Below are 26867 nucleotides of genomic sequence, written 5' to 3'. Positions count from 1 at the left end.
TGTTGAAAGCCTAACTCCCAATGTCTTTGTAGATATGTATTTGGAAATAGGGCCTTTATGAAGTAATTAAGGTTAAATGAAGTCATAAAGGTGGGGCTTTATAAAAGAAAGAGACCTCTCTCTCTCTGCCATCTGAGGGCACACCAAGAAGACTGCCATCTACAAGCAAGGAAGAGAGCCCTTACCAGAAACCAAACCAGGCTGGACTTTGATCTTGAACTTTCCAGATTCCAGAACTGTGAGAAACTTAATTTTTATTGTTTAAGCCACCCCCTCTATGGTATTCTTTTTTCCTTCTTCCATGTGTCCAAGGCATGAACCAAGCATGGGCACAAACCAAAAGCCAAGCTAGGATAAACAAGGGGTTGCTTTGTCCCTGGCTGGTATGAGATGGTCACCACCAACCAGATTCTACTCTACCAGGTTGGGAACATCTATGGGTTTTTTATGGTAACCCTAAGCTGACTAATACATTGATATTAATTAATTAGTTAATGGGCAATACAATATTTACATATTTTCATAGTTACCTCCCTACAAAACACTTACTAATTACCAAAGGAAATTATAGTAAAGAAGCCTAGAAGATACCACCTGAACCAAGTGAGGAAAGTGAGCATTGTCAGTAATGGGACAAATTGAAATTATACACCACCTGAGAGTATCTGATAAGAGGAATACAGCTCACTTGTGTGATATTCCTGCTGAATTTAGCCACAAGGAAATATCAGATAAAGCCAAATTGAGGGACATTCTGCAGCATAAGTTGGTTTGTAACCTTCAAATGTGTTTAGATCATGCATCAAAACACAGGCAACAAAAAACAAAATAGACAAATAGGACTTCATTAAACTAAAAAGCCTCTGCACAGCAAAAGAAACCATCCACAGAGTGGAGAAAAAAAAAGTGTAGAATGGGGGCCAGGCACGGTGGCTCATGCCTATAATCCCAACACTTTGGGAGGCCGAGGCAGGCAGATCACAAGGTCAGGAGACCGAGGCCATCCTGGCTAACACGGTGAAACCCCTTCTCCACTAAAAAAAAAATACAAAAAATTAGCTGGGCATGGTGTCACAGGACTATAGTCCTGGCTACTTGGGAGGCTGAGGCCAGAGAATCACTTGAACCCATGAGATGGAGGTTGCAGTGAGCTAAGATTGTGCCACTGCACTCCAGTCTGGGTGACAGAGCAAGACTCCATCTCAAAAAAAAAAAAAACAAAAAACTGTAGAATGGGAGAAAATATTTGCAAATATTTATCTGACAGTAAACTAATGTCCAAAATATATAAGGAACTCAAACAACTCAACCAAAACAAAAACAAATAACCCCATTAAAAAGCAGGCAAAAACTGAGCATGGTGGCTCATGCCTGTAATCCCAGCACTTTGGGAGGCCAAGGCAGGTAGGTTGCTTGAGCCCAGGAGTTCAACACCAGCACGGGCAACACAGTAAAACCCCTTCTTCACAAAATAAATAAATAAATAAAAATTAGCCAGATGTGGTGGCATATGCCTGTGGTCTCAGCTACTCAAGAGGCTGAGGTGGGAGGATCACTTGAGCCTGGGAAGCAGAGGTTCCAGTGAGTTGAAATCATGCCAATGCACTCAAAGCCTGGGTGACAGAGTGAGACCCTGCTTCATAAAAAAAGTGGCCAAAGAATATGAATAGATATTTTTCAAAAGAAGACACATATATGAGCAACAGATATATGAAAAAATGCTCAGAAATGCAAAGTAAAACCACACTGAAATGTCATCTTATCCCAGCTATTATTAAAAAAAACAAAAAACAAAGAGTTTACAAGACATAGAGAAAAGGGAACTCACACACTCTTGGTAGAAATGTTTATTAGTACAATCTCTATGGAAAATAGTATGGAGATTTCTCAAAAACCTAAAAATAGAATTACCATTCAATCCAGCAATTCCACTACTGAGTATCTATCCAAGGGAAGTAAATCAATATATCAAAAAGATGTCTGTACTTGTATGATCATCATAGCACTGTTCACAATAGCAAAGATATGAAATCAATCTAAATGTCCATCAATAGATGTATGGATAAAGAAAATTATATAGATATATATAAAATACACTATTTAGCCATAAAGAATAAAATCATGTATTTTGCAGCAACATGGATGGAAATGGAGGCCATTATCTTAACTGAAACAAGCCAGGCACAGAAAGTCAAAAACCTCATGTTCTCAGTCATACATGGGTGCTAAAAAACATGTACACGTGGACATAGTGAGTAGAATAACAGATAATGGAGAATTGGAAGGGAGAGGGCAGATTATGAGAAAGAAAGTTAATGGGTACAATGCATATTATTTGGGTGATAGATACCTTAAAAGCCTTGCCTTGACCAATATGCAATCTATGCCTGTAACCCCATGAATTTGTACTAATTTTTAAAAAAGTGTTTAAGTCATTGTATTAGGGTTCTCTAGAGGGACAGAACTAATAGGATGGATATATATATGTAAAGGGGAGTTTACTAAGTATTAACTCACATGATCACAAAGTCCCACGATAGGCCATCTGCAAGCTGAGGAGAAAGGAGAGCCAGTTCGAGTCCCAAAACTGAAGAACTTGTAGTCTGATGTTTGAGGACAGGAAGCATCCAGCATGGGAGAAAGATATAGGCTAGGCTAGGAAGCTAGGCCAGTCTAATCTTTTTATGTTTTTCTGCCTGCTTTATATTGTAGCTACCCTGGCAGCTGATTAGATGGTGCCCACCCAGATTAAAGGTGGGTCTGCCTTTCCCAGCCCACTGACTCCAATTTCCACTGGCAACACTCTCACAGACACACCCAGGATCAATACTTTGCATTCTTCAATCCAATGAAGTTGACACTCAGTATTAACCATCACAGGCATGAAAGGCAAGGAAAGACTGAATGAAGAATTGTTGCAGATTGAAAGAGGCTAAGAGACTGACAACTAACTGCCACATATGGTTCAGAACTGAATCTTTGACTACAAAGAACAATATCTGGTCAACTGGTGAAACATAAGTAGGGTCTAAGATTAAATGATAGAAATGTAACAATGTCCATTTCCTGATGTTGATGGCTATATTGTGGCTCTGTAGGAGAATGTCCTTGTTAATAGGAAATACAACTAAAGTATTCAAATGTGATAGGGCATCATGTTAGCAACTTGGTCTCAATTCAAAAAAAAAAGGTTTTTTACACTGTATTTGCAACTTTTCTGCATATTTGAGACTGCTTCAATATAAAAAAGCAAAGTACATAATAGAATGTATCATAAAGCAATATTTATGTTAAAATGGGACACTGAATAGCTCTAGAAAAATACCCAAGAAACTAGCAATATTGCTTTCCTCTAGGGAAGAGAACAGGAAAACTGGGAGACAGTCCTGAGGGAGAGGGAAAGACTTACATTTTTTCATTTTTTGAGACAGAGTCTCACTTTGTTGCCCAGCCTGGAGTGTAGTGGCATGAACATGGCTCACTATAGCCTCAACTTCCTGGGCTCAAGAAATCCTACCACCTCTGCCTCCTGGGTAGCTGGGACTATAGGTGTGCATCACCTTGCCTGGCTAATTTTTTTATTTGTTTGTAGAGATGTGATTTTGCCATGTCCGCCAGGCTGATCTCAAAACTCCTGAGCTCAAGCATTCACCAACCTTGACCTCCCAAAGTTCTGGGATTACAGGCATGAGTCACTGTGCCCTGCCAGGACTTACATATCACCTCTTTTATTGAAGTCTTTTTTTACCATATGTATGTACTTTTAATTAAAAATTTTAAATTAATATTTTAAAATAAATAAATACATATTTTTAATGTGACCAGAAATTTGATTTCTAGGTATATACTAGAGAATCACTTGTATATATTTACAATGAGGCATTTAGGAGGATGTTCATTGTAGCATGGTTCTTAGTAATGAAAAATGGAAAACAAGGGTTCATTAATCTAAAAAAGGTGTAAATTTAATAGAATATTATACAGCGGCTAAAAAGGACAAGATCTACATGTATTAATATGTGTAGATTGATAAACTATCTTGAATAAAAGGGGCATGCTGCAGAATATGAAAACAGAATATATTTTATGTTAAAAAAAATCAGGCCAGGTGTGGCTCATGCTTGTAATCCCAGTAGTTTGGGAGGCTAAAAAGGGCAGATCACCTGAGGTCAGGGTTTGAGACCAGCCTGGCCAACATGGTAAAATCTCATCTCTACTAAAAATACAAAAATTAGCCGGGTGTGGTGGCTCACACCTATAGTCCCAGCTACTCAGGAAGCCGAGGCATGAAAATCTCTTGAACCCAGGACAGAGGTTGAAGTGAGCTGAGATCATGCCACTGCACTCCAGCCTGGGCCACAGTGTGAGACTCGGTCACAAAAAAAAAAAAGAAGAAAAGAAAAGAAAATCAACTGTAGAAGATATGTGTAGTTTCTGTAATTCCTTACTGCTCAAGTCACAAGATTTTTTATTTCCCCAATTGCTCCTATAGATAATATCATTACAGCAAAACCTAAGATTTGTCTTTTTAGATGTATTTCAGATTTTTTGATTCAGGCAACTGACTGACACCACCTGGACTCATGGCTCATGACTCAACTGGTCCTGTGGGCCCACCCCCAGAGGCAGACTCAGTGCATGAGGACCATTTTCCACACCCCCATCATTATATCCCTAGACAATCAGTGACACCTATTCCCTAGTTTCCTGCCCACCAAACTCTCCTTAAAAATCCCTAACCTCTGAGCCTTTCAGAAGACTGATTTGAGAGATAATTCCAGTTCTACATGGCCAGCCTCATGTCAGTTAAACTCTTTCTTTACTGTAATACCACCACAGTCTCAGTGAACTGGTTTTGTCTGTGCAGTGGGCAGGAAGAGCCCATCAGGTGATGACACTGTGACTTAATCAATCCTATCCCTTCTTTACAAAGAATGTCCAAGGCAAAATATTTTAAGAAAGGCATATAAGTCAGGGAAGGACATGAAAGAGTATACCCAGGCATCTGGGGACAATGTCCAAGTACAAACTCAAAGGGACAAGAAATACAGACTGCTTCCTTACCAGATCTGAAGAGCTTCAAGAGGAGAGAGGTGTTAGTGCTGCCACTTGCCAGCCCAGTCTCATATCTCTCTCACTGACCCACCCTCTGCAACAGCCATGCTTAGAGACATTTAGTTCCTTGAATATCCAAGTTCATTCCTATCCTTGTCTCTTCCTTTCACCCAGAATGCCTTTTCTCTTCTTACCTACCTGCATGGGCTAGAACTCAGTTCCTTTGTGAAGTCTTCTCTCTGCACCAAGAGAAGGTAAGTCACCCTGTCATTGGTGCCCCTGAGCACCTGGTATATCCCTGCATTTGTATTTATTGTATTTATTGTATAGCCATTACAGAATGTTTTCACCCACAGAACTGGGTTCAGATTCTGGCTCATTTGGCTGTGGAGAATTTTGTCTAACTCAGAGAGTTTCTGTAAGGAGTAAATAGAGCACTTGACACAGCATTGCCCTTAAATTAACTCTCTGATGTTCACTCTTTCCACATAGGAACCATGAGTCAGGTTTAGTGACTTAAGGTACTTAATAAGCAATTAATTCTTTAGTAACAGACCCATTCCCATCATTCCCATGTGGGGTATATTTTATATATTTTGTATATATAAAATATATATTCATATGCATATGTGTCTTATAGTAACATTACATCAGTTTTGAAACAGGTAGACATTTTAAAGGAACAGCAATAAGAATAAATCTAAGTTCTAATATCTCCTTTGCATTCCCTAATGAATTATCTTATGCATTTGCAAGATTTGGACATTCCACTTCCAAAGGCCCTCATTTCAGATGACATCAGTAAGAATGAAACCCAGGCCTATCACTCAGGAGTACACTCCTTCAGCAATGGTCAAGTCTTCCTCAGCAGTGAGGCTCTTGCCTCAGGTTGTCACAAAGAGCTTCTACACCATACTTAGAAATGCAGTAGCTACCATCAAACACAGATATTCTCCCATCTGGGCTAGAAACATTGATTACTCTTCCTTTGGCCTTTCTGATTAGGGGATGAAAGTTCTGTGTCACCTCAATGAGTCCAATCAAGTTAATATTCAAGATCTTTAAGAGGTAAGGTGCAGTCACTCACACCTGTCATCTCAACACTTTGGGAGACCAAAGCAAGAGGATTGTTTGAGGCCACGAGTTTGAGACAAGCCTGGGCAGCATAGAAAGACCCTATCTCTACAAAAAAAAATTTTTTTAATTAGCTGGGCATGATGGTGTGCACCTATAGTCCAGGCTACTCAGGAGCTTGAGGCAAGAGAATTGCTGGAGCCCAAGAGGTCTAGGCTACAGTGAGCCATGATTGTGCCACTGCACTCCAGTCTGGGTGACAGAGTGAGATCCTGTCTCTCAAAAGTATATTGAAATAGGGCCGAGTGCAGTAGCTCATGCCTGTAATCCCGGCACTTTGGGAGGCTGAGGAGGGTGGATCATTTGAGGTCAGGAGTTTGAGACCAGCCTAGTGAACATGGTGAAACTCCATCTCTACTAAAAATACAAAAATTAGCTGGGCATGGTGGTATGTGCCTGTAATCCCAGCTACTTTGGGAGGCTGAGGCAAGGTAATCACTTGAACATGGGGGGTGGAGGTTGCAGTGAGCTGAGATTGCACTACAGTACTCAAGCCTGGGCAACAGAGCAAGACTCAGTCTCTCTCTCTCTCTCTCTCTCTCTCTCTCTCTCTCTCTATGTGTGTGTATATATATATATATATACTCTGTTTTCCAGAGAAATGGGGAATATATATATATATCTAGACAGAGAGAGAGAGAGAAATGAAAATACTTCATTATGGGATAAAGGATAGGAAAACTGTAGAGGTGTCAATTAATGTAATTCCTTAAGAAGATCATTTGGCAACAGTCTCCAAAAGCCTTAACTATTTTACCCTTTGAATTTATAATTTTACTCCTTGGAATTTATAGTAAGGAAATAATACAAGTGGAGAAGAAGCCTTTTACACAAAATGGTTCTTTGTAAGTTCACACAGAGAACTTACAAAGAACTACAAGGCAAGAATAATAAATTCTGAAAAAGAATAAGAGGAGCTTGCCTTGTCATATATCAAAACTATAAAGCTATAGGTACTAAAACTGTGCTGTGCTGGCACTGAAATTTCCACATTTCTCTGGAAAACCGAATAGAGAGCACCAAAATACAACCAAATATATACTATATGGGATAGGTGTGTTATAAAAACTGGTCTTTTAAATCAGTAAGGAAAATACTGGCTTTTCAATAAATGCTGTTGATAGAATTGGCTATACAATTGGAAGCAAAACAAATTAGATCCCTGTCTCACATCATGAACAAATATAACTTATTTGTAGATTATAATTAGAATTGTTTTACATTCATATGAGTATTAAAAGAACATATAGGAGAATAGTTTTATTATCCTTGGAGTACAGAAATATTGGGGGAACCCACTCCCAATATTTCAATGTAGGTTCTTTCTATTTTCCATAAGTGTCAGCCAGCTGAGAAATAAAGAGAAAGAGTACAAAGAGAGGAATTTTACAGCTGGGCTGCCAGGGATGACATCACATATTGGTAGGACCAAGATGCCCGCCTGAGCCTCAAAACCAGCAAGTTTTTATTAAGGGTTTCAAAAGGGGAGGGTGTGTAAGAACAGGGAGTAGGTACAAAGATCAATGCTTCAAAGGGCAAAAAACAGAACTACTAATAAGGGTCTAACAAAGATCACATGCTTCTGAGGAAACAGGACAAAAGGCAAAAGAAGAACTACTGATAAGGGTCCAACAACGATCACAAAGCAAAGGGCAAAAGTAGAACTACTGATAAGGTGCATGTATTGTTCATGTTCAGTGGTGCATATATTGTCTTGATACGTTCAGTGGTGCATGTATTGTCTTGATAAACATCCTAAACAACAGAAAACAGGGTTTGAGAGCAGAGAACCCATCTGACCACAAATTTACCAGGGTGGAGTTTTCCCCACCCTAGTAAGCCTGAGAGTACTGCAGGAGACCAGGGCATATCTCAGTCCTTATCTCAACTGCATAAGACAGACATTCCCAGAGCAGCCATTTATAGACCTCCCCCCAGGAATGCATTCCTTTCCCAGGGTATTAATATTAATATTCCTTGCTAGGAAAAGAATTTAGCGATATCTCTCCTATTTGCACGTCCATTTATAGGCTCTCTGCAAGAAGAAAAATATGCAGCCAGGCACGGTGGCTCACGCCTGTAATCCCAGCACTTTGGGAGGCCAAGGCAGGTGGATCATGAGGTCAACAGATCGAGACCATCCTGGTCAACATGGTGAAATCCCATCTCTACTAAATATACAAAAAATTAGCCGGACGTGGTGGCAGTCACCTGTAGTCCCAGCTACTGGGGAGGCTGAGGCAGGAGAATGGCATGAACCCAGGAGGCATAGCTTGCAGTGAGCCAAGATCGCACCACTGCACTCCAGCCTGGGCGACAGAGCGAGACTCCATCTCAAACAAACAAAAAAAAAACCAAAGAAGAAAAATGTGACTCTTTTTTTCCTGACCCAATAAGCAGTCAGACCTCATGGTTGTCTTCCCTTGTTCCCTAAAAATCGCTGTTATTCTGTTCTTTTTCAAGGTGCACTGATTTCATATTGTTTAAACACATATGTTTTACAATCAATCTGTACAGTTAGCGCAATTATCACAGTGGTCCTGAGGTGACGTACATCCTCAGCTTATGAAGATAACAGGATTAAGAGATTAAAGACAGGCATAAGAAGTTATAAAGGTATTATTTGGGAACTGATAAATGTCCATATTAAAATGAAATCTTCATAATTTATGTTATTCTGCCATGGCTCCAGCTGGTCCCTTCATTTGGGGTCCCTGACTTCCCACAACATAGAAAGCCTTTTCAAGCATTACACAAAAACCTAAATGAAACAAAGGTAATGATTTATAGACTTGAATAAAAATTAAAAACCTCTTTATTACCAAAAAGCATTTTAAAGAAATTAAAAGATGATTCAACAGAGTGCCAAGACAATTCAATAGGGGAAGAATTTTTTTCCAAATTGTGTTAAGACAATCGTATATCCATGTGTAAATAAAAAAAATGAAATTGCACTCCCTATATCACACCACATATAAAATATTAACCCAAAAAAATGAAAGTCCTAAATATAAGAGCTATAACCATAAAATCCTTAGAAGAAAAAGTAGATGTAGATCTTTGTGACTTTGGATTAGACAGTAGTTTCTTAGGTATGACTCTGGTACAAGCCATCAGAGAAAAAAATAGATAAATTGGACTTCACTAAGATAACAAATCTTGTGCTTCAAAGGACACTAGCAAGAAAATGAAACAACTCACAGAATGAAGAAGAATATTGCAAGTCATATCTCTCACAGGGATCTAACATCCAGAATATATACTTTTTACAACTCAATAATAACAAGACAAATAGCTCAATTTAAAAATGAGCAAAGGATTTGAATAGACATTTCTCCAAAGAAGATCTAAAAATGACCAATAATCACATGAAAAAATGCTCAACATCATTAGTCATTAGAGAAATGCCAATCAAATCAACTATGACATATCACTTCACATCCAGTAGGATGGCTAATATGAAGACGACAGAAAATAACAAATGTTGGTAAAAATGTAAAGAAATTGGGACCCTCATACATTGCTCATGGGACTGTAAAATGTTTCAGCCACTTTGGAGAAGAGTTGGGCAGTTCCTCTAAAAACTTAAATATAGAGTTGTATATGACCCAGTAATCCCATTCCTAAGTATATACCCAAAAGAAATTAAAACATATTCACTTGTATATAAATTAAAATATATGTCCACTTACATAAAAAAAAAACTTGTATATGAATATTCATAATATTAGTCATAATAGCCAAAAAGTGGAAATAACCTAAATGTCCATCAACAGATGAATGGACAAAATGTGGTATATCCATACAATGGAATATTACTCAGCCATAGAAAGGAAGGGAATAATCTTTTTAAAGCACCCAGATTCATACAGCAAGTTATTAGAGCCCTTTAAAGAGACTAAAACTCCCACACAATAATAGTGGGAGACTTCAACACTAAACTGACAGTATTAGACAGATCATTGAGGCAGAAAGTTAACAAAGATATCCAGGACCTGAACTCAGCAGTGGATCAAATGGACCTGATAGACATCTACAGAACTCTCCACCTAAAAACAATAGGATATGCATTCATCTCATCACCACATGGCCCATATTCTAAAATCAACCACATAATCAGATACCAACATTCCTCAGCAAATGCAAAAAAAAAAAAAAAACTGAAATCATAACAACCACTCTCTTGGACCACAGAGCAATCAAATTAGAAATCAAGACTAAGAAATTCACTCAAAATCATACAATTACTTGGAAATTTAATAAACTGCTCCTGAATGACTTTTGTTTAATAAAATTAAGGAAGAAATAAAGAAATTCTCTGAAATTAATAAGAACAAAAATACAATATACCAGAATCTTTGGGACACAGCTAAGGCAGTGTTAGGAAGGAAATTTATAGCACTAAATGCCCACATCAAAAACTTAGAAAGATCTCAATTTAACACCTAACATCACAACTAAAAGAACTAAAGAACCAAGAGCAAACCAACTTCAAAGCTAGCAGAAGACAAGAAATAACCAAAATCAGATCTGAACTGAAGGAGATTGAGACCAAAAAAACATCCAAAAGATCAACAAATCCAGGACCTGATTTTTTGAAAAAAATTAATAAAATAGAACACTAGCTAGGCTATTAAGAAAGAAAAGAAAGAAGATCTAAGTAAACACAATTAGAAACAACAAAGGGGATATTACTGCTGGCCTCACAGAAATAAAAATAACCATCAGATAATATAATAAACACCTGTGTGCACACAAACTAGAAAATCTAGAAGAAACTGATAAATTCCTGGACACATACACCCTCCCAAAACTAAGCCTGGAAGAAATTGAATCCCTGAACAGAACAATAATGAGCTCTGAATTTGAATCAGTAATAAATAGCCTACCAACCAAAAAAAAAAAAGCTCAGGACCAGATGGATTCACAACTGAATTCTATCAGATGTACACAGAAGAGCTGGTACCATTCCTACTGAAACTATTCCAAGAAGCTGAGGAGGAGGAACTCCTCCCTAACCAATTCCAGCATCATCCTGATATCAAAACCTGGCAGATACATGACAAAAAAAAAAACAAAAAAACTTGAGGCCAATATCCTTGATGAACATCAATGCAAAAATCCTCAACAAGATACTGGCAAACTAAATCAAGCAGCACATCAAAAAGCTAATCTACCACAATCAAGTAGTCTTTGTTCCTGGGATGTAAGGTTGGTTCAACATATGCAAATCAATAAATGTGATTCATTACATAAACAGAACTAAAGACAAAAGCCACATGATTATTGCAATAGATGCAGAAAAGGCTTTCGATAAAATTCAACACCCTTCATGTTAAAAGCTCTCAATAAACAAGGTATTGAAGGAGCATATCTAAAAATAATAAGAGTCATCTATGATAAACCCACAGCCAACTTCATACTGAATGGGGAAAAGCTGGAAGCATTCCCCTTGAACACTGACACAAGACAAGGATGTCCTCTGTCATCACTCCTGCTCAACACAGTATTAGCAGTCCAGGCCAGAGCAATCAGGCAAGAGAGAGAAATAAAGTGCATCCAAATAGGAAGAGAAGAAATCAAACTATCCCTGTTTGCAGATGACATAATTCTATAGCTAGAAAACTCCATAGTCTCAACCCAAAAGCTCCTTCAGCCAATAAGCAACTTCAGCAAAGTCTCAAGAAACAAATTCAACATATAAAAATCACTACTGGCCAGCTGCGGTGGCTCATCCCTGTAATCCCAGCACTTTGGGAGGTGGAGGCAGGCAGGTCACCTGAGGTCAGGAGTTCAAGACCAGCCTGGCCAACATGGTGAAACCCCATCTCTACTGAAAATACAAAAATTAGCTGGGTGTGCTGGCTCACACCTGTGATCCCAGCTACTTGGGAGGCTTAGGCATGAGAATCATTTGAACCCAGGAGGCGGAGGTTGCAGTGAGCTGAGATTGCCCCACTGCACTCCAGCCTGGGTGACAGAGTGAGACCCTGTCTCAAAAAACATATATATAAATAAAAAATCGTGACCATTCCTATAAACCAACAACAGCTAAGCCAAGAGCCAAATCAGGAACACAATCCCATTCACAATTGCCACAAAAAGAATAAAATAAAATACCCAGAAATAAGCTAACCAGGGAAGTGAAAAATCTCTGCAAGGAGAACTACAAAACACTGCTGAGAAAATCAGAGATGACACAAACAAATAGAGAAACACTCCATGCTCTTAAATAAGATAAATCAATTTCAATAAATGGCCATACTGGCCAAAGCAATTTAGAGATTCAATGTTATTCATATTAAACTACAGATGACATTCTTTACAGAACTCAAAAAAACTTATTTTGAAATTCACATGGAACCCAAAAAGAAACCAAATAACCAAGGCAATCCTAAGCAAAAAAAAACAAAAACAAAAACAAACAAAAAAACACGAAACTGGAGGCATCATATTATCCAACTTCAAACTATATTACAGGGCGACAGTAACCAAAACAGCATGATATTGGTACAAAAACAGACATATAGACCAATGGAACAGAGTACAGAGCCCAGAAGTAATGTCACATACCTACAACTATCTGATCTTCGACAAACCTGACAAAAACAAGCAATGGAGGAAGGATTCCCTAATCAATAAATGGTGCTGGGATAACTGGCTAGCCATATGCAGAATTGAAACTGGACCCTTTCCTTATGCCATATATAAAAATCAACTCAAGACAGATTAAAGATTTAAGTGTAAAACTTAAAACTATAGGCTGGGTGCGGCAGCTCACGCCTGTAATCCCAGCACTTTGAGAAGCTGAGGCAGGCAGATCACAAGGTCAAGAGATTGAGACCATCCTGGCCAACATGGTGAAACCCCATCTCTACTAAAAAATACAAAAATTAGCTAGGCATGGTGGCACATGCCTGTAGTCCCAGCTACTCGGGAGACTGAGGCAGAAGAATCGCTTAAACCGAGGAGGCAGAGGTTGCAGTGAGCCGAGATCATCCCACTGCACTCCAGCCTGGGTGAAAGAGTGAGACTTCATCAAAAAAAAAAAAAAAAAAAAAAAAAAAAGGTCTAATATCCAGCATCTTTAACGACCTTAAACAAATTTACAAGAAAAAAAATTGAAAACTGGGCAAAGGACATAAACAGACACTTTTCAAAAAAAGACATATATACGGCCAAAAATCATATGAAAAAAAACCTCAACATCACTGATCATTAGAGAAATGCAATCAAAACCCCAATGAGATACGATACCATCTCACAGCAGTCAGAATGGCCAGTATTAAAACGTCAAAAAATGGCCAGGCATGGTGGTTCATGCCTGTAATCCTAGCACTTTGGGAAGCTGAGATGGGAGGATCGCTTCAGACCAAGAGTTCAAGACCAGCCTGGTCAACATAGTGAGACCCCCATCTCCATTTATTATGTAAAATTTTAAAAGAAAAGAAAATATAAAAAAGAAAAAGTCAAAACACAACAGGTGCTGGCAAGGTTGCAAAGAAAAAAGGAACACTTATCCACTGTTGGTAGGAGTGTAAATTAGTACAACCATTGTGGAAAGCAGTGTGGTGATTCCTCAAAGAGCTGAAAACGGAACTACCATTCAACCCAGCAATCCCATTACTGGGTGTATATCCAAAGGAATATAAGTTATGCCATCATAAAGACACATGCACATGCATGTTCATTGCAGCACTATTCATAATAGCAAATACATGGAATCAACCTAAATGCCCATCAATGGTAGACTGGATAAAGAAAATGTGATACATACACACCATGGAATACTATGCAGCTATAAAAAAAGAGTGAGATCATGTCCTTTGTAGGAACGTAAATGGAACTGGAGGCCATTATCCTTAGCAAACTAATGCAGGAACAGAAAGCCAAATACCACATGTTCTCACTTATAAGTGGGAGCTAAATGATGAAAACGCATGGACACATAGAGGGGAACAACAGACATTAGGGCCTGTGAGAGGGTGGATGGTGGGAGAAGGGAGAGGATCAGGAAAAATAACTAATGAGTACAAGGTTTAATATCTGGGGGATAAAATAATCTATACAACAAACCCCCATGACACAAGTTTACCTATATGATAAATGTGCACATGTAGCCCTGAACTTAAAATAAATGTTTAAAAAAAAAAAAAAAAGAAAACCTAGGATATGCAATCGATCTTAACAATAGTTATTACTAGGTTGCAGGATTTCCTTTAACTTTTATTTTGTTTTTTATACTTATCTGATATGGTTTGGCTCTGTGTCCCCACCCAAATCTTCATCTCCAATTGTAATCCCCATATGTCAAAGGAGGGTTCTGTAATGCCCAAGTGTTGAGGAAGGGAGGTGATTTGATCATAGGGGCAGTTTCCCCCATGCTGTTCTCATGATAACGAGGGAATTCTCACAAGATCTGATGGTTTTAAAAGTATGGCATTTCCTCACTCACTCACTTTTCTCTCCTGCTGCCTATGCTTGCTTCCCCCTTCGCATTCCACCATGATTGTAAGTTTCCTGAGGCCTCCCTAGCCATGTGGAACTGTGAGTCAATTAAACCTCTTTCCTTTATAAATTACCCAGTCTCAGGTATTATCTTTACAGCAGTGTGAAAATGGACAAATACATTATCTATAGTCTTCACAATTTCTACAATGAGTTAGCTTTTATAATCAGAGAAAAATAAACATATTTTAGAACAACTTGATATTAGTCCAGAATATGCATGATTTATATTATTCTATGAAAAAAAAATGCCAAGTGCCAGATATTTGTGTCATATAACCCCCTCTCGATAGATTTTGCCCCTCCTACTTTGATGTGCTCACATTGTGTCTGCTGAGTGGATAGTGGGCCATATGTTCCCATCCCTTTGACCACAGTTTATCAGATAGAGGTAGAATTGATCCCGGTTAGCCTATTGTAGTATCTGGAAATTGGAATTGGGACTCAGAGCCTCTTGTTAATTCTCTGCTGAGTTCTTGAACTAGGAGATCAAGTAGGGATAGGGTACACATTTTCTTTATGATTATTATTGTTATTATAATACTTTAAGTTCTAGGGTACATGTGCATAACATGCAGATTTGTTACATAGGTATACATATGCCATGTTGGTTTGCTGCACCCATTAACTCATCATTTACATTAGGTATATCTCCTAATGGTATCCCTCCCCCAGCCCCCCACCCCCCAACAGGCCCCAGTGTGTGATGTTCCCCTCCCTGTATCCATGTGTTCTCATTGTTCAATTCCCACTTATGAGTGAGAACATGCAGTGTTTGGTTTTCTGTCCTTGTGATATTTTGCTGGGAATGATGGTTTCCAGCTTCATCCATGCCCCTGCAAAGGACATGAACTCATCCTTTTTTATGGCTGCATAGTATTCCATGGTGTATATGTGCCACAATTTCTTTATCCAGTCTATTATTGATGGACATTTGGGTTGGTTCCAAGTCTTTGCTATTGTGAATAGTGCCACAATAAACATACATGTGCATGTGTCTTTATAGTAGCATGATTTATCATCCTTTGGGTGTATACCCAGGAATTAGATTGCTGGGTCAAATGGTATTTCTAGTTCTAGATCCTTGAGGAATCATCACACTGCCTTCCACAATGATTGAACCAACTTACACTCCCACCAACAGTGTAAAAGCATTCCTATTTCTCCACATTCTCTTCAGCATCTGTTGTTTCCTTACTTTTTAATGATCGCCATTCTAACTGGCATGAGATGCTATCTCATTGTGGTTTTGATTTGCATTTCTCTAATGACCAGTGATGAGGAGCTTTTCTTCATATGTCTGTTGGCTGCATAAACATCTTCTTTTGAGAAGTGTCTGTTCATATCCTTTGCCCACTTTTTGATGGGGTTATTTTTTTCTTGCAAATTTGTTTAAGTTCTTTGTGATTCTGGATATTAGCCCTTTGTCAGATGGATAGATTGCAAAAATTTTCTCCCATTCTGTAGGTTGCCTGTTCTCTCTGTTTCTTTTGCTATGCAGATGTTCTTTAGTTTAATTAGATCCCATTTATCTATTTTGGTTTTTGTTGCCATTGCTTTTAGTGTTTTAGCCATGAAGTCCTTGCCCATGCCTATGTCCTGAATGGTATTGCCTAGGTTTTCTTCTAGGGTTTTTATGGTTTTAGGTCTTACATTTAAGGCTTTAATCCACCTTGAGTTAATTTTTGTGTAAGGTGTAAGGGAGGGATCCAGTTTCAGCTTTCTACATATGGCTAGCGAGTTTTCCCAGCACTAATTATTAAATAGCGAATCCTTTCCCCATTGCTTGTTTTTGTCAGGTTTGTCAAAGATCAGATGGTTGTAGATGTGTGGTGTTACTTCTGAGGCCTTTGTTCTGTTCCATTGGTCTATATCTCTGTTTTGGTACCAATACCATGCTGTTTTGGTTACTGTAGCCTTGTAGTGTAGTTTGAAGTCAGGTAGCATGATGCCTCCAGCTTTGTTCTTTTTGCTTAGGATTATCTTGGCTATGCAGGCTCCTTTTTGGTTCCATATGAAATTTAAAGTAGTTTTTTCCAATTCTGTAAAGAAAGTCAGTGGTAGCTTGATGGGGATAGCATTGAATCTATAAATTATCTTGGGCAGTATGGCCATTTTCATGATACTGATTCTTCAGATAGGGTAGACGTTTTCAACCACATGTATATAAATAAGGAATTCAGTCTTCATAGAAAAATAAGATCAGTATAGAAGACAAAGAACTTCTGGTTCAGAACTCAGACCTACATAAAGAAGTGTCATGCAGGAAGGCTTACATGGAAAAAGCAAAAAATAAAATAAAATAAAATAAAATTGAAAATACATAAAGAAGAGAAGAGCATCAGAAAAGGGATAAGTGAAAGTAAAATAAATAATTTTATTCTTAACTGATGTAACAGTTTGTTCAAAATAATAATAGCAACAATGTATTTGATTTTACATACACACATACACACACATACATTATACTCCCATACCTGTGGTTTCCCCATTAGTGGATTCAACCAACTGTGGATCAAAAATACTCACACACAAAAAAGAAGGCCAGGCACAGTGGCTCATACCTGTAATCTCAAGCACTTTGGGAGGCCAGTGTGGGAGGATCACTTGAGGCTAGGAGTTCAAGACCACCCTGAGCAACACAGCAAGTCCCAGTCTCTACAAAATAAAAAGTTAGCTAGGTGTGGTGGTGCACCCCTGTAGTCCCAGCTACTTGAAAAGCTGAGGTGGGAGGATCCTTTAAGCTCAGGAGTCTGAGACTAAAGTAAGCCATGATCATGACACTGCACTCCAGCCTGGATGACAGAGCAAGACCTTGACTGAAAAAATTGTTTTTCAAAAAAATTAAAAATAACAATGCAGCAATAAAAATAACACAGATTTTAAAACAGTACAGTATAATAATTTACAGGAGGATAAAATACAGGAGGATGTACATAGGCTATATGCAAAAACTATGCCATTTTGTATAAAAGATTTGAGCATCTGCAGATTTTGGTATTGGCCAGGGGTCCTGGAAACCATCTCCTGTGGTTACTGAGGGATGATTGTGTGTGTGGGGGGGTGTGCATGTATGTGTGTCTACATAAATATACACATATATATACATATATACAGAACATATATGTATAAGTGAAATGAATGACAGCAATGATTCAGAGAGGACAGGAGAGAGGAATTAGAATTATTTTGTTATTATTTTGTTATTTTGTTACACTACCCATGAAGTGGTATAGTGTTATTTGAAAGTGGACTTGGATTAATTGTAAATATACATTGCAAACTCTAGGGCAAACACTAAACTAAAAAATTTTAAGACCGGGCATGGTGGCTCATGCCTGTAATCCCAACACTTTGGGAGGCTGAGGCAGGTGGATCACGAGGTCAAGAGATTGAGACCATCCCGGCCAACATAGCGAAAACCCTGTCTCTACTAAAAATACAAAAAATTAGCCAGGTATGGTGGCAGGCACCTGTAGTCCCAGCTACTAGGGAAGTTGAGGCAGGAGAATGGCATGAACCCAGGAGGCAGAGCTTGCAGTGAGCTGAGATCGTGCTACTGCACTCCAGCCTGGGTGACAGAGCAAGACACCATCTCAAAACAAAAAAAAGTTTAAAAAGAAGTACAACTGATACGCTTAAAAAGGAGAAAAAAAATAGAGTCACATAAAATGCTTAATTAAAACCACGAAAGACAGAAAAAACAATAGAAGACAAAAATAGGAACAAAGAACAAGAGCAACAAAGAGAAAACAGCAAAAAAGATGATAGATACTAATTCAATTACGTCAATTATCACTTTGAATGTCAATAGTCTAAACAGACCAATTAATTAACAGAGTTTGTCTGAGGAAATCAAAAAACAGGACCCAACCAGTAGTCTGTCTACAAGAAACCCACTTTTTATATAAAAACATATATAGATTAAAAGTAAATTGGGCCAAGCGTGGTGGCTCACACCTGTAATCCCAACACTTTGGAAGGCCAAGGTGGGCAGATCCCCTGAGGTCAGGAGTTTGAGACCAGCCTGGCCAACATGGCGAAACCCCGTCTCTACCAAAAATATAAAAAATTAGCCAGGTGTGTTGGCACATGACTGTAATCCCAGCTACTTGGGAGGCTGAAGCAGGAGAATTGCTTGAACCTGGGAGGTGGAGGTTGCAGTGAGTGGAGATAGTGCCACTGCACACCAGCCTGGGCAACAGAGCAAGACTCCATCTCAAAAAAAAAAAAAAAAAAATTAGCTGGGGATGCTGGTGCCTGCCTGTAGTCCCAGCTACTCAGGAGGCTGAGGCATGAGAATTGCTTCAACCCAGGAGGCAGAGGTTGCAGTGATCTGAAATTGTGCCACTGCACTCCAGCCTGGGTGACAGCATGAGACTCTGTCTCAAAAAAAAAAAAAAAAAAAGAAAGAAAAGAAAAGAAAAAGAAAGTAAGTAAGAAAAAAAGAAACTATCAACAGAGTAAACAGACAACCTACAGAATGGGAGAAAAGTTTTGCAAACTATGCATCTGGCAAAGATCTAATATCTGGCACCTATAAGAAACTTAAACCAATTTACAAGGGAAAAAAAAACATTAAAAAGTGGACAAAGGACATGAAAAGACACTTTTCAAAAGAAGACATAACATGTGGCCAAAAAGCATATGAAAAAAAAGCTCAGCATCACTGATCATTAGAGAAATGGAAATCAAAACCACAATGAGATACCATTTCACACCAGTCTGAATGGCTAGTATTAAAAAGTCAAAAAATAACAGATGCTGGGAAGGTTGTAGAGAAAAAGAAACACTTATACACTGTTTGGAGTATAAATTAGTTCAACTATTACAGAAAACAGTGGGGCAATTCCTTAAAGACCTAAAGACAGAACTACCATTCAACCCAGAAATCCCATTACCAGGTATATACCCAAAGGAATATAAGTTACTCTGTCATAAAGACACATACATGCATATGTTCATTCCAGCACTATTCACAATAGCAAAGACATGGAATCAACCTAAATGCCCATCAATGATAGAGTGGATAAAGAATGTGGCACATAAACACAATGGAATACTATGTAGCCATTCAAAAGAATGAGATCACGTCCTTTGCAGGGACATGGATGGAATTGGAGGTCATTATCCTTAGCAGACTAATGCAGGAACAGGAAACCAAATACTACATGTTCTCATTTATAAGTGGGAGCTAAATGATGAGAACACATGGATATATAGATGGGAACAATGGACACTGGGGTCTATCAGAGGGTGGAGGGTGGGGATAGGGAGAGTATCAAGAAAAATAACTAATGGGTACTAGGCTTAATACCTGGGTGATGAAATAATCCACACAACAAACCCCATGATACACGTTTACCTATGTAACAATCCTGCACGTGTACCCCTAATCTTAAAATAAATGTTAAAAAAGAAACCTTTCTTCTTTTCTAATATAGGCATTTAGTGTTATAAATTTCTCTCTAAGCACGGCTTAGCCCCACTCTACAAACTTTAATGTACCACATTTTCATTTTCATTCAGTTGAAATATTTTCTAATTTTTCTTTGTATTTCTTTTTTAATCCATGCATGTATCATTTAGCCAAATATTTTGTAATTTTCCAACTACTAGGAGATTTTTTTGGATACTTTTCTGTTATTTATTTCTAATTTAATTCCACTGTGGTCAGAGAACATACTTTTTAAGGTTTAGAAGATTTTCTTTCTTTCCCAAGGTGAAGGAGAGACCTCTGCCATGGGACTCTCCCTGATAGCCCTCGTAGGCCTGCACTACCTTCCACACTGGTAGTGGAAGAGGCAGGTGGTGAGCCTCCCTTGAGACAACTGCTTCATCATGGGCTGTGACTCGGGCTTCGGGAAGCTGCTGGCCAGACAGCAGGATACACAAAGCTTGAGGGTGCTGGCTATGTGACTGATGGAGAAGGAGGCAGAGCAGCTGAGGGGCCAGACTTCAGACAGGCTGGAGACGGTGACCCTGGACGTCACCAAGACAGAGAATATCACTGCAGCCACCCAGGGAGTGAAGGAGTGCATGGGGGACAGAGTATGGTGCAGGGGATGGATGGTGGGGGTGGTGGGGGAGCCTGTCCTTCAGACAAATTGCTTTGTCCCCAATGTCTTTGGTTAGCCAGATAATGTTCCAGGTACAAAATATTAGTAGTTAGCTTAAGCATATACTGGGGATGTGTTTTCATTGCTGACAGATACATTATGTATGATAACTGTTCTTAGAACTGACAAATACAAGCATTTTTATGAGAACAGTGAATGAATGCTTGGAATCAAGATTGCTCTGAAATATTCAGGTTGTGTGGTACATGTATATATCTGGGTAGAAGGAGGGAATGAATGAAAGATAGGGAGGTATAGATAGTAAAGGTATAGAAACTGGTATAGAAAGCAAACTGCAAGAACAGTGGCCCTCAAAAATCCAGGGCATGAAAATGCTAACTTAGTAAATAAGAGGTGCTTATTCTTTTTCACTCTTGTTTGGAGAAACTTACTTCACAAAAGGATTCTTAGCTGCATCCTTTAAAGCAGGAGGTAATTACACTGACTACATTTTATTTTGCTTTACTGAGGGTGGATCACTTGTGTAAATCAGTGTTTTCCAAGCTTACTTAATCATAAGATGAGAAAGACCTCATTAATCGAGGGGGATTCTTAATAAGTTTTATTATTCAAAAAGTACCCCTAGCTGAGTCTTAGTATGAGGCAATCAAATCACATCTATATTCTGATCACTAAGGCATGGTCTGTGGTTTTCTGGGTGTTGTTTTCCTACCATCAGTTGTAAGCTAGAGTTTTTGAAGCAGCCCAGGTAATTGGCAGAAACTTTGTGAGCCTAACCAAGGACTGACTGTAAGACAAGAGCCAAATTTCAATGATTGCTGGAGAAACTCCAAAGCAGTCCATTTGGGGCCCTCTGGTGGCTGGGGGGTACACTCAGCAGGACAGCAGGACCAGCTGCAGCTGAGTTCCAACATGCCATTTTACACATTCCCTTGACTTATCATGGCAGATCTTGACTCTCATCTTTGCATCAATGTGGCACAGGCCTCAGGGCCAGCTGGCATCCTACACAAGTCCTCTGAGGGGTGAGGGACAGAAAACCCCACAGGGAGAGGCTGAAGCCAAAAGGTCTCCTAATCAGCCTGAGGCACCAGGAATAAACTTGAGGTCCAACAAAGTCAGGTCTTTTGTCCTATTGCCATGAGGAAGACTGCATACCAGGGAACTCATGGGTCATCTGATCAAAGGAAAAGAGAATTATTATAGGATATGGAGATGAAACGATTTCTTGATAGGCTCCAAGCAAAGCAGGGCTCTGTGAAAAGAGATCAACTCCAGGTCTGGATTACAAAATGGTCCCAAGGTCTTGTTTCATAGAAAGCACAGTTTAGATGTGAAATGTTTCCAGCAACCCCTATCTAAAGTTCTGCACCTGGGTTATATAATGAGGCTGCTTCTGTGTCAAAGTGACTCGGGCAAGAGTGGGATATTCATTTTTATGATATACTTTTTTTAGAGATAGGGTTTTGCTTTATTCAACAGACTGGTCTCAGACTTCTTGCCTCAAGCCATCCTCCCACCTTGGCCTCCCAAAGTGCTGGGATTATAGATGTGAGTCACCATACCTGGCCTCTTACAATAGAATTTTAAACACTGAAATTTTTGATAGTCTTTGCTTTTAGAGAACAAGATTTCTCAGTGAGTAAAAAGTCTATAGTCACTCAAAGAAAGAGGTCGTTAAGACACTTTACAGTTGCAGCGTGTCCTTCAAAAAACCCTTTGGCCAGCCAGAAAGATACTTTCTCTGTTCAAATTAATATTTACTTTCTCAAGGATCAGGGCAGGGCACGGAGGGGGGTGAGTGCAGGAGAGGGAGGTTGGTAAGCAGCACAAGGACTTACTTTCTTTAGAATTCAATCTGTAGTTATCTTGCATTTCCCTCCTGCACATATCCCTTCTGCTCCAAATTTTGAAAAGGAAATAGGGAATTAATATTCTCTCCCTGTTGTACCATAAAACCTAAAGTATAATAATAATAATAATAATAATAAAATAAATAAAATAAAATATTCTCTCCCTGACCCTGCTGTCCTCCCGTCCCCGGGGCCATGGGTCCAGGAATGACCAAAGGAAGTGAATATTTTAGCCCTGGGACTATTTCTGTTTGAGGAAAGTAAAATGTCTTCCTTTTGAGATTTGAGCAAGCAAAGCCTTCTTACAGCTCTTGACAGCAGCACAGATCTGTGGTTAAAACTCACAAGGAAACCACTTAATCTGTTTTTCTTAGGTTTCTGATTTACTTGGCAACAAACTAAGGCCAAAAAAAGGCCGGGAAAATGGAATCCCTTCTGTCTTTGCTCCCGCCTGGCTAGCTTTCTACCCACATGGATTACACCCCTGGCATGCTCAAACAGCTGAAGATTCTAATGCCTCATAAATAAAACTGTGTGATAGTTTTTAATAAACAAAAACAAAATCTTTTTAAAATGTGGCTATCACTAATTCACTGAAAATTACTTGGCTACCATTAATTCGTTTTAACATAATTACTTATCACTTTTCATCTTGCAGGATCAGGAATTTGTTTCAGGTAATGATAACTAATCTATAATTTATTTTTAAATGCAATAATGTTTAGGAACAAATTTAATCAACTAATGAAGTTGATATATTCCAATTACACTCAAATCAGTGGTTTTTATTTTGCTATTGCCCTTATGATCTGGAGAAAATAATGTTTGAGAACCAAAAGAAATTTTGTGGATCCTTGAAAATTTCCTAGACACAGAGCCTACAGTAAGGTGGCCATGCTAGAAATGCTTCTTTATTTCTCTCCTCTTCCTCTCCCTTTTACAGGAATAAAACTCAGATGAAAAAGAACCTCTGCTATCTCAGATATAAATCTGACTAACTGACTAAAGATTGAAGAGTTTCACAAAGTCATAACTCTCCTTGTTTTCAGAAATAATCCCATTACACCTTGAGGACCTAAATCCCAACTTGCTGGTACTGGCAGCTTCCTAGGTTCACCTTGCCCAACTTTTTCCTCCTCTCTGAACCTAACCCTCTTTTTAAAGGCCATTCCCTCCTTGAACACCTCCATGATGATTCTGTTACAGTAGGTAGCTAGTCATACATGAGCAGGGCAGGAGAGGGCCACTCTCCAGCCCCCACCACCAGGAATGTCAGGCAATAATCAGGTGATGGTCAGGCAGTTGTTGCATTGTCTCTCTAAAAAATAATTGGTCACAGCCAGCACCAGCGAAAGCAGCCTCCCAATAGACAGAAACACCCAAAACTAGTAATTAGCAGCTTCCCAATAAGATCTCAGGATTAGGCAAGTAGGCTCAAGAATGCACCCTAAGAGGCAAAATGGCAGACAACTTTCCTCTAGGAACACTGGACTGGTAAGGGAAAAACACCTCAACTGAGCGTGCCTACAACTCCAGCAAACACGCTGCACATGTGGCCTCTCCCAAGTGCTAGCAGTCCACTGTGTATGCAGAGAGCCCACCCCAAGGGAAGAATCAGGAGAGAAGGACTGCAAGATCCCAGAGGTATGCCAACATATAAAACTCAAGTCAAACCATGTGCTTGATCTCTCAAGTCGATGGTTGGCCCTCTTCCAAGTGTACTTTACTTCCTTTCATTCCTGCTCTAAAGCTTTGTAATAAACTTTCACTCCTGCTCTAAGACTTGCCTCAGTCTCTCCCTCTGCCTTATGCCCCTCAGTCGAATTCTTTCCTCTGAGGAGGCAAGAAATGAGGTTGCTGCAGACCCATATAGATTCACTGCCAGTAACATAAGTTGTTGCCGTGACTCAGATATGCTCTGCTGCTAACATACTTTGGTGCCACATGACTCATATCATTTCCTGGTGGTAAGACACCTCTATGCCTTTCCTTCTTTGGCTTGAAGCATTCAATCCCCGTACGTGGTTTCCTTTTTCCCTTTTGCTCTCCTGCTTACTAACAAACCCCCAGAATGATTCCTCTCAGCCACAAGTGGCTCTGCTCCTCCTAGTTGATCTCTCAGCTCACCTGATGGGTGGCTCATGGGGGTGGGAAGGACCTTGGGGTCCACATTGAGTAGGAGACACTAATGGTCCTCCAGGACAGGACGTGCACAAGAGTGGTAGGGCTAAAGCCTAAAACCATGCAATGTCTGGGGTCTTCTCTGCTTTTTAAACTAAAATCACCTCTTCCCAAGAACCCACACTGCCTTTTCTGTTTTCTCCATGTATATTCTGAAATGGCCTCATGCACCCACTGGACTGTACACCCTGGGGGCAAGTCTGCCTCTTTACTTTCACTTCACATGCCATCTGACTTCTTAAACACACAATCCCTGTTATTTGTGCACCCACAGCTCTTGCTGCATCTGCATGGCCACAAAGACATGGGCTCCCTGGAGGATATCCCCTGAGATTTATACTTGATTTTACCCTACCAGCTTGGATGACCTCAAACTGTTCTCCTGTCTGCTGGCGCATTGCCAGGACAGACACTAACTGGAACCCCAGGTCTGCCAGCTCCTTATCACTTAACACATGCTTTTCATTCCTGTTATGCCCCAGGGCCAAGTTTTCCAGTGGCTCTTGAAGCAGTTTGTCTGCACAGGACCTCATTCTGTGGTCTTTTAAGGATCCCACGTACTTGCTTGTTTTGACTTTGCACCCTTTTGGAAGGAGGGGAAATTCTTTCTTTGCCATTTGTGATTTCTTACTCCAAGTCCCAAGTCCTCTGGTGGTTACTACTTTATGTCAAGAGGGCAAATAAATGTTGCCCTCTGGAATTCAAGGGCTGCTGTTTTTACAAACATATGAAGGCTTTCCACGAGTATTCTTCTCACTTCCTCCCACTTTCTCCAGTAGCCTCCATTTCTCTAATTACTTCCATGCCCTTCTCAATATGCATCAAGACCTCCAAGGTCATATTAGAAGGGAGGGAAGTCCAGCCCCCTTGAAGCAGTTAGCTAAAAAAAGAATATGGGAAATAGGAATCTGAGAAAAGAGGTTATCATTTTGTTGCTAGAATGCTCGAAATGAGAGTCACTATAAGGTCATAGAGATAAGGCTATAGGACAGCCTAAGGCTGCAGGTACAAGAGACCCATAGGACAAAGATGAAGGTTGGTCCCAGGCTAACAGATTACCATTAGAACACAGATGCAGGCAAGCTTAGGAGTACACAGTAAGACTGGTTCATTTCAGAACCCCAAGGATGAACAGGGGGCCCACTGTTCACTCCATTGTCTCCTCTGTTCTCAAGTGGGTAATTGTGATGAGACAGGACCACTGAGACCAGTTCATTCCAGAACCCTAAGGGTTAATGGGGGTTGCCCTATTCAGGATAGAAGGAAAGTAAAAGGATACACCTTCTTTTTCCTTTTTTTCCTTTTTTGTTCTTCTCTGTTTTGTCTTTGCAGATGGGTAATCGCATCATCATACCACAGGACACGTCCCTCAGATGCATCCCCCAAAACTGGAAAAGTTTGATTCCCCCAAACCTAAAAAAAAAAACAAAAAACAAACAAACAAACAAAAAACTCATTTTCCTTTGTAATACTGTTTGGCCTAAAAATGAACTGAGAGAAAATTATGAAAGTCAGCCTTAGAACCCAGTGCCCCTATGCAGGAAATCCTCAAATTAACCTCCTCAGTCTTTCATAACTGACTGCAGAATAAGGAGGACAGGTCTAAGAAAAAGAAAAAAAAAACAGGGACAAGGGGCAGGCTCAGCTATTGGCTGATTTACAAGCTCTCCAGTCCCCTCCAAGTTGTCCTCAGAATACCCTCCCAGGTAACTGCCATTGGTGTGGGGAGACAAGGCACCAGAAGGCAAACTTCCCCAATGGGATAAATGGGAAAAAAGCCCCTCATGGCTTGTTCCCTCTGCCACAAGCTCAGCCACTGGAATGGGACTACACTGAGGGCTGAAGGGCCCCTGGGACAAGATTCCAACCTTTGATGTCCTTGAGCTGAAAGGGCTCTCCACTCTGGCTGGCTTCCGAATCAGACATCGTCATCAACAGAACAAAGCCAAGGGCAACTCTGGAGACAGCAAGTAAAATTATAAATTTCCTTTTAGGTTCAAGACTTGCCTACTCTGTGCTAATCTCCTCTGAGCAGCTCTCCTCCAAATCCAGTCAG

At 39.6% G+C, this 26867-nt stretch overlaps 1 long non-coding RNA gene and 1 other non-coding gene across 3 annotated transcripts; one reads left to right on the top strand and one right to left on the bottom strand.

The window, feature by feature from the left end:
• Positions 1-109: 109 nt before the first annotated feature.
• LOC129049325 (uncharacterized) lies at positions 110-26867 on the top strand. Of its 2 annotated transcripts, none has more exons than XR_008512356.1 (4): positions 110-238; positions 5230-5309; positions 6061-6123; positions 23005-23200. It is a non-coding gene; the product is annotated as an uncharacterized LOC129049325 (long non-coding RNA). The 2 variants fall into 2 exon arrangements; XR_008512355.1 differs by lacking the exon at positions 23005-23200 and adding an exon at positions 26144-26867 and having other exon boundaries at positions 115-238.
• Positions 300-433, bottom strand: LOC112135981 (small nucleolar RNA SNORA48). Its single transcript, XR_002917197.2, has one exon. It is a non-coding gene; the product is annotated as a small nucleolar RNA SNORA48 (small nucleolar RNA).

Source organism: Pongo abelii, chromosome 10 (genome assembly GCF_028885655.2).
Source record: "Pongo abelii isolate AG06213 chromosome 10, NHGRI_mPonAbe1-v2.0_pri, whole genome shotgun sequence".
In the NCBI taxonomy this organism is placed as follows: Eukaryota; Metazoa; Chordata; class Mammalia; order Primates; family Hominidae; genus Pongo; species Pongo abelii.
Note: the sequence above shows the minus strand (reverse complement) of the source record. Positions and strands in the feature narration are given on the sequence as shown.